Raw genomic sequence first — 13,790 nt, 5'->3', positions numbered from 1 at the left:
ACTGCCACAGTAAAGGCCACAGCATCCAAAAGACACATCTCCTGTTCCAGCTATTACCCTTTGGGTGGCCGTACAAGACAATAAAAGCTAAAACACATACTGATAAAAACCAAACGGCTGTTGCCATAATAAATAAATGAAAACTGAAGTGTATGCCTTCTCTTTTTTGTTGCACATAAAAAAACATTTTAAGAGATTGCTTTCTTTCTGCAGTTGTGCATTTTGTATAATGATAATAACGATTCTGTGTCTGATTATGCAGTACCTGTGTACTAGACCAGCGGTCCCCAACCTTTTTTGCGCCATGGACCGTTTTATGTCTGACAATATTTTCACAGACCGGCCTTGAAGGTGTTGCAGATAAATACAACAAAAGAAAACCAGTACCGGTACCACAGAAAAGAAGATTTATTCATAACACACGGGAAAAGACCCAGGGAAACAGAGTCAACGATAAAAACGATTAAAAAATTAGCAATAAAAACCCTGAAAACCATAACCATTCACACCCGAGCCTCAACTCTCGCAGCCTGGTACTGGTTCGTGACCCAGGGGTTGTTGACCGCTGATGTAAATGACCTGCTGCAATAACTGCCTGAGAACCATTTAAGCCTCCGTAGAAAAAAATAATAATAGTGTATTTTAATTGAAATTTTATAGTAAGACAAGACAGTGGAAAGTTTTAAGTAATGATGATGATATACTATTTTAGGTAATTTAGTAGATATAAACTTTTTTTTTATTGTAGGATGTCATATTTTCCAGTCACTTATCAGGTAACAATTCAGAAATTCATTGATTAAAGTATTCTAAGAGCCAAACTAGGCTAGACTCACATGCTAATTTTAAGTAAGTAATTAAGTAATTTAACTTATTAAAATAAATTCTTCATACAGGAAAAATGATTGTGACAATTACTTGTTCCAGTGTTTCACACTGAATATGTTTTAATGCAGCCAAATTTACAACGAAGCTATTTTCTCTGACGGTTTCCTGCCTTGGTTTACAGTAGGAGTATGAAATAGTGACGCAAGCCACTGAAGCCATTTTCCACCCTCCTCATATTTTCTTTTTTCTGTTACGTGTATTATTATGACTAAGATCTGTCCATTCAGAACAAACCGCAGATTGACGTTCACATTTAATCAGTAACTGTTTCAAAACCTACCAGAAATTATGCAGATACATGCAGTCAGCAGTTAATTCTCTGAATAAAGTCATGAAACTAGTTCTCCAAATGATGAGCCTGTAAATGTCTTAAACATGTTTATTAGTCATATTTTCTTTGTAAGGATTTCTCCTGAGACTTTAGTCAGACTATTTATTTAATATCGCAATTAGAAGTCCTATCATATATACCACCATGTAGCACTTGCTAACACTTAGGATTTGAAGCGTACAATAAATCAGTTGTTAAGTAATAATATAGTCAGAACATACCATTAGTGTCACCACTGCAACCAGCAGCTTTCTATATTTGAATGAATAGTTTACTTCTTTTTCTAATATCCTACCATAAACACCATAAGTCTGAACAGGAAGAGGCACCCAGGCAGACCCAGGACTTTGTTTTCGACCAATAGGGCTTTCACAATGCTCTGGGAAAATGTACAGGTAGCGGAGGTGAGTTGTCTAGGGAGAAGGACACAGGATGAGTTAATCCCAAAACATCCAAAAATCCATAAAGACAAAAAAAGACTGATCCAGGTTGCTTACTTGATTTATTAGAAGGCAACGTCCAGAAGGGGTTTGGGTCTGCAGGGTGGTGACTTGCTGAGGATGAAGTTGTTGGAGCGTAGGTAGGCAGGTGAAGCGGTAAGTAATCATTGAAGGGTCCATGTGATGAGATGGAAAAGGAGGAGTACTCCTACAGTCAATGAGGAGATACTGGAAGAGGAGGAAAAGGACTGCTAGAACACAAAAGGTAAGTTTCACAAAATTAACTTGGTTTAGTCTGTTTACCATACAAAACTGGCAGATAATCTGATGAAGACTGGGAGGAAAGGAATTCAGTAAATTCTAATACTAAATTCTAAGAGTTAGTACACAAAGCAACTGACAGACCATAACACAAACCCGGATAAGTGGCACGAAATGGATGAATGAATAAAGACAGGACCTTCTTAATGTAATGATGGACTGTCATTTTTTTTTTTTTTACTTAGCTGATTGGTTCTTGCCATAATATGAATTCTAACAGTTGTGAAATCGGGCTGTCAGCAGGGTACCAACCTGGCCTGACAAGGCACACCTGTAAAGGGAAACAGGTGTGACTAAATCATGAAGCTTATTAAAAGAAGGCCAGGGGTTTGCAGCGCTTTCAACAAAGCAATGGGTGGCTACTTTCAGGAATCTATATTATAGTTTTTTTTTTTCTTTGCTACATAATTCTTATTACTTGCCTCATACATTTGATGTCTGTTTTCCTTTTGGTTCATGGTTTATGACTGTTGGGGTTTTGGTTTCTGTTTCTCTTGTTCTGCTGAGATTGTGAATTCTAGATTTTAGGTTTAGTTCCGCCCTTGTGTTAATTCTCTTGTTCCCCAGTCAGTAATGTCTCACGTCTCTCAGGTCCCTGTACTCTGTGTTCCCGCCGTTCTCTGTCGGTGTTGTACCTCTGAGTTCTGTCCATGGATTTACTGTTTTATTTTGAAGGTCCATGTGTTATGTGAGTGTTTCTAGTTTTGCTTCCTCTGTCTCATTAGGTCTAAGGTCTCATTAGGTCAGCTGTTCCTCGTTCCCTCATGTTCCTGTCTGTGTATTTATAGTGTGTCCTCCTGTGTTCAGTGTCATGCCATTAATGTTGGTTCACCCTCTCCCGCTGCCTGCCTGCCTGGTTTTGTTACTTAAGAGGTCAGCATTAAAGCTGTTTTGACTTCATGTTTGCCTCTTTCAATCCTGCGTTTGGGTCCTCGTCTCCTGCCTTCATACAGCAATCCATGGGGTGATCGTGGCTCAAGAGTTGGCAGTTCGTCTTGTAATTGGAAGGTTGCCGGTTCGAGCCCCGGCTCAGACAGTCTTGGTTGTTGTGTCCTTGGGCAAGACACTTCACCCGTTGCCTACTGGTGGTGGTCAGAGGGCCCGGTGGTGCCAGTGTCCGGCAGCCTTGTCTCTGTCAGTGCGCCCCAGGGCAGCTGTGGCTACAATGTAGCTTGCCATCAGCAGTGTGTGAATGAGTGGATGACTGAATGTAGTGTAAAGCACTTTGAGGTCCTTAGGGACTAAGTAAAGCACTATACAAATACAGGCCATTTACCATGACAGAAAAAGTAAAGGCATGGAATTAAGCTAACTAATTAAGGTTAAGTAACAAAGGTTACTTGGTTTTTATTATGTGAATTGTTTTTTTCTTCTTCTGTTTTTTCACCATGCAATTCTATCATCAAGTATTGTTATTGTTAATTTATTTCAAACATGTAAACAATATACAGGTACATTTAGTAAAGAAAATAAGAGAGAGAAAAAAATCCTATACAATAGTCAATACATTTCAATATTGCTACCGTTCTGATTCATTTACATGTTGAAAGGGAGTGGGAAGAAGTACACGCTTATTTAATCCCACCCCTTTGCCATCAGTTAATATTTAATCAGCTTCCTCACTGATATAATCTGTAATAAAAATAGTGAATAGATTTCTGATATAATATATACTATATACTATGATATCACATCATGAAATTTTTAAAATAGAGACATTCACTTAATTTTAATATTTTCCCTTTCTTTATAGTTTGAGAAGATCATATTTTTATAACTCTTTTTGAACTGTTTTATGTTTGGACATTGCTTTAATTCCATATTCAAACTGTTCCACAGTTTCACTCCATGCACAGAAACACAAAAGCTTTTTCTTGTGGTACGTACCTTCCCTGTTTTGAAGTTACAGAAACCCCTTAAATTATAACTTCCTTCTTTCATAAAAAACATACTCTGAATATTACCTGGCAGTTCTTTATTTTTTGCTTTGAATAGAATTTTTGCTGTTTGGAATTTCACTAAATTGGCAATTTTCAATATTTCAGACTGCAAAAATAGTGAGTTTGTATGTTCCCTATAACCTACATTGTGGATGATTCAAATTGCTTTTTTTGAAGAGTAAAAAGTGAATGTAACTATCGTTATATAGTTGTTGCCCCAGACCTCTGCACAATAGCTTAAGTATGGTGAAACCAGTGAACAGTATAGAATATGAAGTGATGTTCTGTCTAATACCTGCTTTGCCTTGTTTAGTATCGCAATGCTTCGTGATACTTTGGAATGAATATATCTTACGTGAGCTCTCCAGTTAAGTTTTTCATCTATTATTACCCCCAGAAATTTATTTTCACTGACTCTTTCAATATGAACACCATTTATTTGAATCTTAGCATTTGTATTTAAACTACTGTTTCCAAATAACACAAGTTTAGATTTATTCAAATTTAATGATAATTTGTTTTTATCAAGCCAGAACTTCACTTTACCTATTTCATTAGTCATATCCTCCAATAAATTCTGCAGATCATCACCAGAGAAAAAAAAGTTTGTATGGTCAGCAAAGAGTACCATTTTTAATACTTTAACGACCTCTGTAAAGTGTCCAATGTATAAGTTGAAGAATTTTGGACCCAAAACTGACCCTTGGGGTACACCACAAGCAATGTCCATACATAAGGAGCAACCACCATTTAATTTCACAAACTACATCATGATATATTAATAAGAAAACTGGAACGTTATAGTGTCAGAGGGGTAGTTTTAGATTGGGTCCGGAGTTATTTAATAGACAGGAAGCATAGCGTCAAATGCCTTTGTCAAGTCTATGAATAACCCAGCCACATATTGCTTTTTGTCTATGGAATTTGTGACGTATTCTATTGAATCTAATAGTGCCAATAATGTTGATCTGCTTGATCTGAATCCGTACTGACTCTCAGTGAGTAGTTTATGATTATCTATGAATTTTTCCAGTCGGTTGTTAAACAGTTTTTCCATAATTTTTGAGAATTGAGGTAGTAAAGAGACAGGCCTGTAGTTTGTGAATTGGTGTTTGTTGCCAGATTTGTATAGAGGTATAACTTTTGCTATTTTCATTCTGTCTGGAAATTGACCAGTTTGAAATGATAAATTACAGATGTATGTAAACGGTTTTATAATAGCCTCAATTACTCTTTTAACCACTATCATATCAATATCATTACAATCCAAAGATTTCTTATTTTTACATTTTTTGACCATTTCAAAAACTTCATTTTCATCAATGGCTGTGAGAAACATAGAATATGGATTTCTGTCTATCAGTGTATGCGGTTTTTCCTGTGCTTCCCCAGGATCAGTGATTGTTCTTGCTAAATTTGGTCCAGCAGTTACAAAGAATTCATTGAGACCATTTGCCACAACATCCATATTGTATTCTTCATGGTCATTACAAATGAAATACTTAGGATAGTTCTTTTGTCCAGCCCCACATTTTATAACACTGTTCAGTATTTCCCGTAATCTTTTAATATTATTTCTATTTATATGTAATTGCTTCATATAGTATTCCTTTTTACTATATCTAAGTATATTAGTTAACCTATTTTTATATCTTTTGTATCTGATTTCTGCATCTGCATCTTTCTTAAGAAATCTCTGTATAGAGCATTTTTCTTTACACATGCATTTTGCAGACCTTTTGTTATCCATGGACAGTCCATATATTTATGTTTCCTACTATATGGACAGTTGGTATTGTACAATAATGTAAATATTCTAAGGAATTCATTATACGCACTATTAACGTCATGTTCCTGATATACTTCACCCCAGTTCTGTTTCAATAAATCTTTTTTAAATGCATTCATTCTTTCTTCTGCTCTTACTCGTCTGTACTCTTTTTTTACTGTCCATTTTATTGATCTTGTAATTCCTATCATAGATTGTAAAAACTGGAAGATGGTCACTTATGTCGTTAATCAGGAGTCCACTTACAGTCTTATTTTCAATGTCATTTGTAAAAATATTGTCTATGAGAGTTGCACAATGTGATGTGATCCTGGTAGGTCTAGTAATTTTAGGGAATAGGTTCATACAGTACATTGTGTTTATAAATTCGTCAGTGGTTTTATGTTTATTTGGGTTTAGCAAATCAATATTGAGATCTCCACAAATGAGAAGTTTTTTGTGAGCTATTTCAATAAATGTCCCAATACTACTACCTGGAGCTCTGTATATACAGCTAATGGTTACATTTTTACTTTTTTCTTTACAAATTTCAACTATAATACATTCCAGTACATTATCAATCACCATCGTCATCTTATCCACCATATTAAATTTCAAGGATTTGTCCACATACAAGGCCACTCCTCCTCCTCCAGTACTTTAGCTGTCAGTGGTCTTTCATGCCAAGTAACTAGCATGGCAAAATCAGTAAATCTATGTGGTAGTTTAATTTAGCTTGATCATCTTAATGCTGGCCTCCTCCATTTGCATTAGGATCTTTCATATGAAGAGCTCCAGTAAACAGATATCAAATATGGGTTTCAGTCAGTAATCAAGGTGGTTGTTAAGAAATATTATCATTAATGTTCATGATACGTACCAGAATGAGGTTTTGTATAAAATGTTAGCAGGGCTGAGACTAGCTTCTTTACCACCTGTTAGAAGATGTGGCCTCAAATCCTCCTCAAACACTAATGTGAAGAAAAAAGATGAAAGGTGAAAAGGGAAGGAAAGATTATTCTGAATACCAAATGACTGTTTTTCGTAATAGAAACAAACTTATTTTTGAGTTCGGATGTGGTTTGACATTTTGTGTGCATTTTTGCAGATTGTAGTCATTTTCTTGCAAAGAAAGAAAGAGATAAGAGGTTTTGAGTCAGGGGAAGTCCAAAAGTCAGAAGACGGAAGGTGCCTCACACCTCTGTGAAAATGGTGAGAGGGGCTAAAACATCGATATCAGAGAAAAAAAGAAGAAAAGTCATGATTCAAAGTAATTATACTCCACTTAGAAAGTCTGTATTTTGTACAAATTGTCATTACAATAAGTTTAGTTGTGCCCGACTCATCCAGACCTTTATGTCTATAAGATATACTTATATTGGACTAAATGAACAGTTTCATCTGGCCTCATAGATAAATATGGCTGGGCTCTGACATTGTAGTAATGCAGTGCTTTTAATAATTCAGACAATGAACAATAACACAGAAACCAATCCTCCAATCACAGTTCCAGAAATCATCAGTTTCCAAAAGCTTGACAGAAAATGTTTCCCAGTTGAGGCTTCGCCGATGTCATTTGGGGGGGTCCTTCCATCGTTTTGTTGCAACAACAAAATTACTATAATTAGCTTGCACATGGATGCAAAACACTAAATCTGTTCGTCAGAGGAGTTTTGTGTATTCAAGAGCTCGTCTCGATTTCTGGCAGTGACGTATTACAAAATTAAACCTTCCTTTTTGTTGTTGTTGTTGTTTGTTTTGTTTTTTTTTTCGGGCGGTTCAGGTGATACGCAAAGATGTCCCATGACGCTCTTTGTCAGTATATAAGAGGGAATCAAATCAGCAGTTGCGAACAGATCAGTCGCAGGTCAACCAGCAGGTAAGTCACTGACCGAAGTCGTTGACTGTTTTCTTAGTCTGTGGAAGTGGAAGCACAGAGGACAAAATGAGGCAGGATGTGAAACATCTTCTGTTTTATCACCTGTTTATAGGACTGCTTATTCTTGTTGCATTTGTTTATATGTATTTCTATATGTGTTTGTGTTTGACTGCATGCACAAAAAAAGAGTGAAGAATCAGACTGACATCTGTATCTTATCAGCCCCATGATGTTTTACTTCATTCATGTATACTTATCTGTGCAGGAGAATCAAGAAGCAGTCAGTACTGAAGTGAGTACAATCCTTCAACTCTTTGAGTGACTAAACTTTGGAAACAAACCATCCCAGCGGTCTCTAAGGAAGAAAACTGACTACTTGAAGTATGGAGAGAAACAAGAAAACCCTTTCCTTGTTTATTCTGCTGCTACTGGTCTGCAAAACTGTTGATTCTCCCCGCCTTCCAAAGAGTTAGTCGTCTTCTTTTTCCCCCCCTCTTGATTTATATCATATAACTAACTTTAAGATCTGTTTTTTGACATATTTACTCATTTTCATCCCATCTCTCCTGTTTTAATTCTCACAGATCTCACTTGCTACACTGACTACAATAGAAACATCACATGTTTGTGGAAAAGCAAATACGTGTCTGATGACACTGCATGCACGATAGATGCTCAATATAAATCTCGACGCCTGTAAGGACCTCAGTCACAAAGAGAAATCCTCAACACATAATACTCACATTACATAAAGCACACCTGTCATCATGTGCACCAAAAAGAGATTAATACTGTTTTTTTTGTTTTTCTCAGTTCTTACAGTGCTTCCTGTGACCTAAAGCCTGTTGATGTCTCCAGACCAGCCCGGAAGAAGTGCTCCCTGATCTTTGAAATTCAATACACTGTGAGTGTGTGAAAAAAATCTAATTGTTTTCAAGCCCCAGATATACAATCATATATCCTATATCTCTGTTTGTAGTCTAAGTAGTGATCGATGTTGGATTAATTTTAAAAACTGGTTAGCCAAATTATCAAGCACATATACTGCAGTTAATGAAAGAGAGAGAGGGGTCAGTGAGCAGGGATCTTTAAAAATAGTTTTTTTTGCCAGAATCATGCTCTTTGACTTTTCCATGTTCTGCATTTGAAGTGAAGTTTAAGGTAATTATAGCTTTTGTCCTGCTTCTTTTTAATGGCAAGAAAGTGAAGTTGCAATGAAATCTGAAAATATAGAAAAAACCTTTTAAGTGAATCTATTAATTCTCATTTTCTGCTTCTGATATTTTAATTTCTATTTTACTAGACTTTTGCCTGTTGAACAGTTCAACCTGCACCGCTTTACTCTTGTACTGAGCGGTGATACATGTACTCATTATCTGTCTTAAAGAAGCTTCATCTCTTCTCTCTTTATGGCTGCTCTGTTTATATCTACTCTGATGTCTGATTGGCTATTTGTGACTCCAATCTGTGACTTTAAATCAAATTTGAAATTTGACAAACATTTTTTTCCAGTTTCTGCCTTTCCATGTGTTGTCCCTTAATCTGAACTGCAACCAAATGAAGAGTGTAATTACTTCCTTCAAGCCATCCTGTCGTAGTGAGTGTAATCTACAGTATAATATATTTGCTCTTTGTGATTTACAATGTGAGCTATTCATGGTGACCTAAAACAACTGTGTGTGTGATCTTGCAGTAAAGGTGAATCCTCCTGCGGAGCCAAAAGTCAACTTCACCTCTGTTTCCTGGTTGTCCCAAGTCCACAAACATGAAAGGATCAGTTCATACAGAAGTGTAGTGCAGTGGAAGAAGCAGGATCAGTCATGGAGTGTAAGTTTAGATTTTGTGACACAATGTGAACAAGTTTAAGTGTAAAGTGATCTTAAAAGTGCACATTTAAATGACAACCCTGTGGCTGTGTGAATCCAAGCAAGATTCATTCTCAACCCCGCGCTGCTTTCTGTGTGTCAGGATCCTGCTGTGCACAAAAAATGTGGCATTCAGTGTGGACAGGAGTGCAAGGCAGAGCTGGAGCCAGAGTTGCTGATACGAGGCGAGAGGTACGAGGCACGTGTTCGTGTGCGGTCTGTTTTTCAGCACCGCAAGGGAGCCTGGAGTGACTGGAGCCCCACTGCATCATGGGAGTCACCAGCATGAAGAAAGAAAAAAAGTAACCATGTGGAATTGCTATAAATTTTCACAGCACACATTGCAACCTGTACCCAGATATTTAAAATCACAGATCTATGTAAAACTTAGGTTTTTGGTAGCACTTAATAATAATGTCCAATGTTAAGAATTATTAATGTTTTAGTAAGGTATTAGCAAGTGTTTAATTCATACTAACAGTGAGTTACTATCAGTGATAGCTGTACATGGTGTAGTAGTAACAGATGTATAAATATATCTGTATTTAAAAATGACATACTGAGGAGGAGTAATTGTATATAAAACATGAATTACACACTGTTAGGTTCATTTTTGAGAGAGAGAAGACAAACATGCTCAAAGTGCATTGTTTTAAATTTATTAAGCATTTGAAGGCTCAAGTTAAAAAACGGCTGCCGTGTCTCTTTGCTCACTCAGGAGAGCCAAACGAACAAAGAGCAGCACACCCAAGTAGTCTAGACTTGTATGGCGGGTCACAGAAACAGAATGTCAACATGACTGATGGAATCAGTTGAGGGTGGCCTTTGGTCTGATACTTTCGCACGTTTCTTCTTCTGCACCTCTCTGGATATCAGCCTTATATGGAGATGACCCTTTTGCAGGCAACACTCCCATTACCATGGCAACCACCTGTCGTTCTCCAGTCTGGCCTGTAGAGTTAAAGAAGGGGGTTGTCTTGTAGCTATCACAACCTCCATCCACATTCCTGTGAGGGGTCTTCCCCCTGTTTATGTCTGCCAGCATCAGAGTGAATCCAGACTATTCTACAACACATCGTGTGCAGTAAAGGATCAACAAATGTGTGTTGCTAATCATCAAGTATTAGCCTTAAAGATAAATTTAATCCCAACAACACTTGTTATTTCCTCAATAATGTTTAAAAGTGTGATATTATTATAAAGTTCTACCAAGTTTTTTAACTGTGACATTATTTTTTCTGCGAGGGGGATTTGTTCTCCACCACAGTATGTTCATAATAAAAGAATCAAAAGATGATAAAAGAATAAACTTTTATAGTCACACAACGCATGTTTCTTGTTAAGTGAAGACAAAACTCTCACCTGCTCTTCTACCAAACCAACCCATCTCATCTGGTTCCGCAACATCAAGAACATTGATATGGACAATCTCACTGCCAGATTGGACAATATACAGATTCCGGACTTCTATTCTACTCCCGATGACTTGTTGTTATATTATAATAATTGTTTACTCGGTGTCCTTGATTCTCTGGTTCCTGTAAAAACCCACTCTGCTTCCTTAGCTCGCTCTGCTGCCTGGTTTACCTATGACCTCCGAGCATTGAAGGCCAAAGCTCGGCAGCTAGAGCGTAGATATATAAAATCTGGCTTAACTGTTGATGCAGAAATCTACAAATACCATGTACTTCAGTATAAAGACTCCATCAACAAGGTCAAACAAAGCTTCTACTCAGGTGTTATCAGTTCTTATGAGGGTAACACAAGGATTTTGTTTTTGGTTCTCAACAAACTTCTTCAGCCCCCCAACAATATACACCACACTTCTATTCTTCTGAAACCTGTAACTCTCTGATGCTGTTCTGGACTACAAAAATCAATAACATCCACCAGCAACTCAGTTGAAATGTTGTGTCTACCCCCCCTTCCAGAACCTTTTCTCCATTTTAAGCCGTTTCCCACTTTTCATCTTCCTCATTAACTGACATTTCTGAGTTCATATGTAAATCAAAGCCTGCCACATGTCATCTTGACCCTATGCCTACAGGGCTTGTGAAATCCTGCCTCTCTTCCTTTCTGCTATCATTCACTCTTCACTCACCACCGGTATCGTTCCCTCCTTATTCAAGATTGCTTCAGTCAATGCTATACTGAAAAAACCTTCTTTAGATGCTAACAACTTTAACAATCTCCGTCCGTGTCAGTTTTGGCCGGCGGTCATAGGTTCTTTCCAATAATTGACGCAGACTGGAATAAAATATATCCATGGACTGGCACTTTATTAAAGAAGGCACATGTTAACAGCACAAACACCAACCCCAACTAAAAACAAAATGGCTTCCTTTTATACTCTACCTTTTCAGGTGAGCATCCGGACTAGCCCAAGTATGGGGGTTAACTAATCAAAATGAAAACACAACCCTCCACACAAACAAACATACAATAACATTAGAGCACATAACAAACATATACACATTTCCAACACGTACTATAAACAAACCAATAACATAAGCTTCAACCATTACTATCTAAATTAAAACCCTTCTTAACTATACTCCCTAACCTGGCACACTGGTCTGCTTCAGGAGCTCTTAAGCAGGTGATTGAGCTGCTTCCACTCTTTTGCTCCACATCCTGCAAGAATCAACTGTTTTAACTGTGAAATAGATTTTAGCTGAAAATCATTTCCAGACTCTGGCCATATGTTTGAGATAAAGTCCAAATACTATATGTGATTTTATAAATAATGCAAATAAGAATCTAAACACATAGAGAACCTAAAACTTCAGCACTGTCCATTTAAACTTAACATGTTTGTACTGATCACGATAAAAAGAAAAGTTTGGGTGAACTTTTCTAGGTTAGCTTGCACATGGATGCAAAACACTAAATCTGAACAAACACATTTAATTGTTCATCCTGTTTTTAATACAGTTTAAATGTCAGTGTGTTTCACATGCAAACGCAGCTACTGCTAATGCATTAATATACATAACACGCTGTGTTTTGTATGTGTTGCTGTGCACACTCAAAAATGCTGCATCCTGGAGGAACTGAGAGTTTGTACTTCAGTCAAAGAAGAAAAAGAATGAATAAAAACAGATAAAACTGAAAGAAAAACCCAGGAGGAGGTGGTTTCCACCGAACTGTATGTTTATAGGTATACTAGTAAATACAACCTTATTAATCAGCTGAATTTTTTCGGGTGGTTCAGGTAATACGCAAAGATGTCCCATGATGCTCTTTGACAGTATATCAGATGGAATCAAATCAGCAGTTGCGAGCAGATCAGTCGCAGGTCAACCAGCAGGTAAGTCACTGACTGAAGTCGTTGACTGTTTTCTTAGTCTGTGTAAGTGGAAGCACAGAGGACAAAATGAGGCAGGATGTGAAACATCTTCTGTTTTATCACCTGTTTATAGGACTGCTTATTCTTGTTGTATTCGTATTAATGTATTTCTATATGTGTTTGTGTGTGACTGCATGCACAAAAAAAGTGTGAAGAATCAGACTGACGTCTGTATCTTATCAGCCCCATGATGTTTTACTTCATTCATGTATACTTATCTGTGCAGGAGAATCAAGAAGCAGTCAGTACTGAAGTGAGTACAATCCTTCAACTCTTTGAGTGACTAAACTTTGGAAACAAACCATCCCAGCGGTCTCTAAGGAAGAAAACTGACTACTTGAAGTATGGAGAGAAATAAGAAAACCCTTTCCTTGTTTATTCTGCTGCACTGCTACTGGTCTGCAAAAGTGAGGAGTGTCCCCGCCTTCCAAAGAGTTAGTCGTCTTTTTTCCCCCCTCTTGATTTATATCATATATCTAACTTTAAAATCTGTTTTTTGACATTTACTCATTTTCATCCCATCTCTCCTGTTTTAATTCTCACAGATCTCACTTGCTACACTGACTACAATAGAAACATCACATGTTTGTGGAAAAGCAAATACGTGTCTGATGACACTGCATGCACGATAGATGCTCACTATAAATCTCGACGCCTGTAAGGACCTCAGTCACAAAGAGAAATCCTCAACACATAATACTCACATTACATAAAGCACACCTGTCATCATGTGCACCAAAAAGAGATTAATACTGTTTTTTTTGTTTTTCTCAGTTCTTACAGTGCTTCCTGTCACCTAAAGCCTGTTGATGTCTCCAGACCAGCCCGGAAGAAGTGCTCCCTGATCTTTAAAATTGAATACATTGTGAGTGTGTGAAAAAAATCTAATTGTTTTCAAGCCCCAGATATACAATCATATATCCTATATCTCTGTTTGTAGTCTAAGTAGTGATCGATGTTGGATTAATTTTAAAAACTGGTTAGCCAAATTATCAAGCACTTATACCGC

The sequence above is a fragment of the Oreochromis niloticus genome, linkage group LG6 (genome assembly GCF_001858045.2).
Source record: "Oreochromis niloticus isolate F11D_XX linkage group LG6, O_niloticus_UMD_NMBU, whole genome shotgun sequence".
NCBI lineage: Eukaryota > Metazoa > Chordata > Actinopteri > Cichliformes > Cichlidae > Oreochromis > Oreochromis niloticus.
The sequence above is the reverse complement of the archived record's forward strand: the minus strand, read 5'-3'. Positions refer to the sequence as shown.